General features: G+C 64.0%; 2 long non-coding RNA genes across 3 annotated transcripts; one reads left to right on the top strand and one right to left on the bottom strand.

The window, feature by feature from the left end:
* The first annotated feature begins 1062 nt into the window (after positions 1-1062).
* On the top strand, positions 1063-4058 carry LOC136023629 (uncharacterized). Its single transcript, XR_010616648.1, has 2 exons — positions 1063-1197; positions 3734-4058. It is a non-coding gene; the product is annotated as an uncharacterized LOC136023629 (long non-coding RNA).
* On the bottom strand, positions 2892-5083 carry LOC136023628 (uncharacterized). Of its 2 annotated transcripts, none has more exons than XR_010616646.1 (2): positions 3749-5083; positions 2892-3343 (listed from the first exon to the last, which is right to left on the bottom strand). It is a non-coding gene; the product is annotated as an uncharacterized LOC136023628 (long non-coding RNA). The 2 variants fall into 2 exon arrangements; XR_010616647.1 differs by having other exon boundaries at positions 2892-3340.
* Between the last annotated feature and the right edge of the window lie 335 nt (positions 5084-5418).

Genomic DNA, 5418 nt, shown 5'->3' with positions numbered 1-5418 from the left:
CACTTGGGGTGGGCCGTGTCCCTCGCCACCGAGGGTGACACCGAGCCGCGGAGGGGCACGGCCCCAGATGTGCAGGCGGTTCCTGTGGGTTCCAGGTGGGGCTGAGCGCCCGGGGTGGGTTTGGGGAGCTGCTTTGGGGAGAGTTTAGTGCTGGGGAGGAGCCCAGAGCATCCACCGGCGGCTGCACTTACGGATGTGTCACTTGGGCTCCCTGGGGACGCACTGACCTGGTGGGGAGGGAAACCACAGCCGGGTTTGCATCCCCCTGCACCCCTCCAGGGACCTGAGGCCAGAGGGTGCAGGGTGAGTGCAGGGAGGCAGCAGGATGCAGGCCGGGGGGGGTCGGGATGGGGTTTGGGGGCTGGAAAGCTGGACATGTGCCCCTGGGTCGGATGAACCCACCGGAACCAGTCAGGCACCCTGGGGACAAAGCAGTGGTGACCCCAGCATCCCGAGCGGGGGGCGGGAGCACCGCCGGCTCCCCCGCAGCCTCCATCAGCTGGTGAAATGTCACTGCCCAGCGGGTGCCTTCCCACAAAACGCGGCCTTTGGAGCCGATTCCCAGCCCTGGCTGGGGTTGGAGCCAGGGGAATGCGGCCAAACGTGTCTGTGCGTGGCCGAAACTGCCCGGTGGTGGCGGCCTGGCTGCGGCGTAGGCCCGGGGCGGGGACAGGGCTGGGGACACGGTCACGGTGCGGCGCGGCGGCTGCGTGCGAGCGCCGGGAGCGGGCGGTGATTCAGCGCTTACCGGCACGCTGCTATTTGTCACCCGGCTTCATTACGGGGCCGACATGAAACGGGGGGGGGGGGGGGGGATAAATACAGCCCCAGCGTGGGGGTGGGCAGCGTTCCCTGGGATGGGTTTCCCCATCCTCTCCCCCCGCTGCTTTCTCCGCCTGGTGGATTTTGATGGAGGGAAATAAACGCCTCCAAAAATCACTCTCTCTGCCGGGTTGTCCCCGTTTGCCCCGTGCTTTGGCAGCTCTGCTGGGGCAGGCGGGGATGCGGCGAGAGCGGGAGAGAGGAGGGAGGGATGGTGGGAAGGGGGGATGTCCTCATGGATGCTCGGCCCCAGTGAGATGGTGGGACCGAATCAGGACCCCCCCACCCTTGCAGCCCATTCTCTGTGGCCTTGGAGGAAGCTGGCCTGAGGTGCTTGGGCATGAGAACTGCCCCATCTTGGTGCATGGATCAGAGGTGGGAGTGTGGTCCCTTGGGATGGAGCGGTGGGAGGGGACAGATCCCCTGAGCGGGTCCCCAGGGCTCAGCCGCCGCCCCCAGGAGGGTGATACGGGAAAAGAGAGGCAATCCTGGTCTGGGGATGCTCTGATGGAGCAGGATGGATTCAAGGCAGTGGGGCGGATCCATGGCAGCAGGATGGATCCGAGGCAGCAGGATGGATCCAGTGCAGAGGGAAGGAGCCAACGCAGAAGAATGGAGCTGGTGCAAAGGGACAGATCCATCACGGAAGGATCGGCTGCAGGAGGCTGGTTCTGCTGCAGGGGGCTGGAGCTGCTGTAAGGGGACAGGTTTGATGCAGAGGGATGCATCAGACGCAGACCGTTTGTGTCACCCCCAGCCCTGCCATCAGCACGGGACTTGTCCCCTCTGCCCTGGCAGCGCTGAAACGGAGCCATCACCTCCCCTCACCCCAGAAGAGGGCCACTTGTGTCTCAGTTTCCCCACACAGCCGAGGGGCAGAGGCTGCTCCATCCCCGTTTCCCTGCACATCCCCATCTGCCCAGCCACCCCTCCGGCAGGACGGGGGCTCTGACCTCCTCCCGCAGCCGGGAAGAGCCGGAGGGAGCGACGTGGGACGAGTGTGAGCTTTCCCCTCCCAGTTATTTACATCCCCTCCCAGTGCCGGTGCGCGGCTGCAGCTCCTGGGGATATTTTTAGCCCACTGCAGGGAATCACGGTGGCGAGGGCTCGGGAGCAGCGGGGGCTGGGGAGGAAGATGCTGCAGCACAAAGCCCCATCAGCATCCCTGCTCCCAAATCCTTGCTGCTTCCCTTTCCAGGGAGGAGCCCCGCCCTGGGATGGCGCAGGATCACACTGGGCCTTGGCATCACTGCCCTGCTGGGACCCAAGGAACCACGGCCACCAGCTGCTCTGGAAAGCAGGCAGTGGGGCTGCACCCTGGCATGGGGTAGGCTCAGGGTGTGGAGGGGAGGCCGCAGGCTGCTGCTGCCTTCTCGAGACAGGAAACATTAGCACACAGCGCTGTCTGCATCCCTAATGATCCTCGCTCCCGCTGCACGCTCCCTGCCCAGCGCCGCTGCGGATGGAGGCTGCGGGAAAGCCGGGCGATGGCACCCCTGGGTGCTCTGCTCCCCCGCTATGGGTGCTGCTGCCTTGCTCCCTGCAGGGTAGGTGCTGTGCAGCCAGCACTGCCACATGCACGCACAGCCACGCACATGTATGTACATGTATGCATGCACACACGTGTGCACAGCGAGCAAGGAGCACTCATCAGCTCTGGGGATGGAGGTGCCACCCTGATAACCGGGGGTGGGGACACCCCTCGTGCCAGCCCATTCTGCACAGGGATGCCAAAGGTGCTGCAGCATCGCTCACTGTGACCCCACTATACCCAGTGCTGGCAGCATCCCCAAGTTATCCCAACCCCAAAGCCCATTGCAGCCTGCAGCAGCCTCAGCGCACTCAGTGTCAGCTCCCCAGGATGGGGGCGTCCAGGGATGTGGTGCCCAGGACCAGAGCTGAGCACCCCGGGCTGCAGGTCTGGGCACCCAGGACCAGGGACAGACACCCAGCACCGGGAGCCGAGGTGTGAAGCACCTCCCTCCTGTTCCTTTCCTCTCTTCCCAGTTTATTTTCTCCCCTCTGAGATTCCAGCTGGCAGGATGGCGCCTATAAATATACATAAGGGCTCATTTACATCACGGTTTAGTCGGGAGCAAATTCCACAGCTGCCTGGCAGACGGCTGGGTCGTGCCCAAAACCAGCCGTGCCTCAGTTTCCCCACTGCATCCCAGGCAGAGGGGAATGGCTTTCCCTGCATGCTCTATTCCTGGGAAGCCCAGGCTGTTATTATCGAGGCTATTTATAGCCCAGTAAATGGGTTATTAATATGATTATTCACAGTGTGGCAATGGGTAATTGCCCCGGGTGGGGATGACACCGTGTGTGTGTGTGTGAGGACGGTCCCGGCCCCAACCTGCCACCAGCACAGGAGAAAACTCACCCCAAAACCCACGGGGGGCACTGGGGGATGCCGGGGTCCCACCGCGGAGCCGGGGGGTCACGGCCTGGGGGAGGTTTGAGCTGGAGCCGAGCTCTTGCTTGGATCACGACCATCGGCTGAGTCACAGCTGGGGCGCTGCTAATTAAATGTAGTTCTTAATTAAGAAGCTCGCAGGGAGCCGGGCTGGGCTCTCAATCACTGCTCACAGAGGCAGCTGTGGCCACGCAGGGCCTGGGGTGTGATGAGCAGCCCGGTGCTCAGCTCTGCCCCGCGGCTGCTGCTCTCCCAACCGCTGGAGCCCGTTTCCCCACCCATGAGGATGAGGAAGGCTCATGCCCAGCATCCTCCAGCCCCGTGTGGGATGAGCAGGGCAGCCTGGGGTGCAGTGAGTGTGTCAGGGCTCAGCGCAGGGCTGCTCCTGCCCTGTGACTCAGGGCTGCTTCACATCCCCCTCCGGTCCCTCCCCAGCACCTGAGCCCTGACCCAGCCTGGTTATTAATATTAATAATACCCCCCCCCCCCCCGCAGCTGCTCTTCACCGACCTCAAAACACAACCTGAGGTAACCCCGGTCCTGCTGCCGCATCCCCACGGGATGAGGAAACTGAGGCACGGGAACTGGGGCAGGAGCAGCGCCCGGAGCTTTCCCTGCACACAGAGAGCCTGGTCTGGAAGGAGAAGCAGCAAAACGCGGGGGACGCACCCACAGCGACCCGCGGCTGGGTGAGCCGGAGCACGCGGGGAGGGTGCTCCTGGCTGGGAAAGCCCCGAAAGGAGAGGATAAATAAAATGAGGGTAAATAAAGGCGCCCGTTCCGGGCTCTGCCCCGCGGCAGGGGGGTATCCCTGCGGGAATCGAGCGGCTGGGCTCTCCAGAGGGATTTGGTGCATCCTCCCGCGGCGGCGTGGGCAGGAGACGGCGCTGGGGCTTCTCCCAGGCTTTGGCAGTCCGGTCATGTCCCGCCGGGGGAGCAGCAGGACTGAGTCACGTCCCAGCGGCAGCAGTGACTCACGGCAGCGCGGGGCGCAGCCGGCACATTGCAGAGATTCCTGGATGGAGGCAGGAAAAGAAAATCAAACGATAACAACGGCCAGGCCCCCCCGCCTCCGACACAGGCGCAAACAGCAGATTCCTGCGCCACCGGGAATCACCTCCCGCCTCGCCAGACGGGAGATGCACGACCCGGGTCTCGACAGCACCAAACGCCCTTTGCAGCAGCCTGCGGGCAAGGGCGGCGGAAGCTGCAGCCCCGCTCAAAGCTGCCCCCAGCCTGGGGACACCCCACAACGAGGTCCTGCCAGTGCAATGCAAAGGGGGGTGCAGGTGGGTGGATGTGGGGTCCCCCTCCTGCTTCCATCGCTCCATGGGGGGTGTGTGTGTGTGTGCAGAGCAGGGTGAGGGTGCCCCAGTCCTGAGGCTGTTCAATGCTCTTTTCTCGGGGAGGGGGGACACCACAGATATTGTGCATCATTGAGCATCATCTCCTGCCCTCAGGCTCAGGGGAGGTTTGGGGTCCCCCATGCCCAGCAGCCCCGGCACGGAGCTGTGATGCTCCGGGGCAGGCTCCGCTGCCTTCGGCCTCGGCATTACCGGTTATTCCAAGCGCTCGGCAGCAGAGGTGGGAGCCCCCGCGGGCTGCAGAGGCTGCGGGGGGAGCCCGTGGTGCTGCTGCAGCTCCGGGCGCGCAGCCCCAGCGCCGCTGCGGCGAAGGCCGTGTGCGGAACGGAGCCGGGGCTGCAGCGTCCAGCGGAGCCGCGATGGGGCACAGCCTCTACAGGGCATAGCACAGCGCCTGTAGGACACGGCACAGCCCCTGCGGGGCATGCTGCAGCCTCTACAGGGAATAGTACAGCACCTATAGGGCAGGGTGTGGGAGAGGAGCCCCTGCTGCAATGGGCTGGCCCCTACTGAGCCCAGCAATACACAACCCAACCCCAGGCATTACAGAGCAAGATACTGCTCAGCGATGCTGTCCCCTACAGAACAGCCCCTGTAGGGCAGGAAACCCCATCTCACATAGCAGAGCACAGCACACATAGGGACCCACAACCGGCAATAAAAGAGTATCTTAGAATCCCAGACTAGTTTGGGTTGGAAGGGACCTTAAAACTGCTCCAGTTTCAACCCTCCACATGGTCCCGATCGCACACCCGGGGGGCACAAGAGGGAACCAGCCCTGGGACCTGCTGAGCTCCTTCCTGGGGAGCAGGGGAC

This window comes from Lathamus discolor, chromosome 19 (genome assembly GCF_037157495.1).
Source record: "Lathamus discolor isolate bLatDis1 chromosome 19, bLatDis1.hap1, whole genome shotgun sequence".
Lineage (NCBI taxonomy): Eukaryota > Metazoa > Chordata > Aves > Psittaciformes > Psittacidae > Lathamus > Lathamus discolor.
Note: the sequence above shows the minus strand (reverse complement) of the source record. Positions and strands in the feature narration are given on the sequence as shown.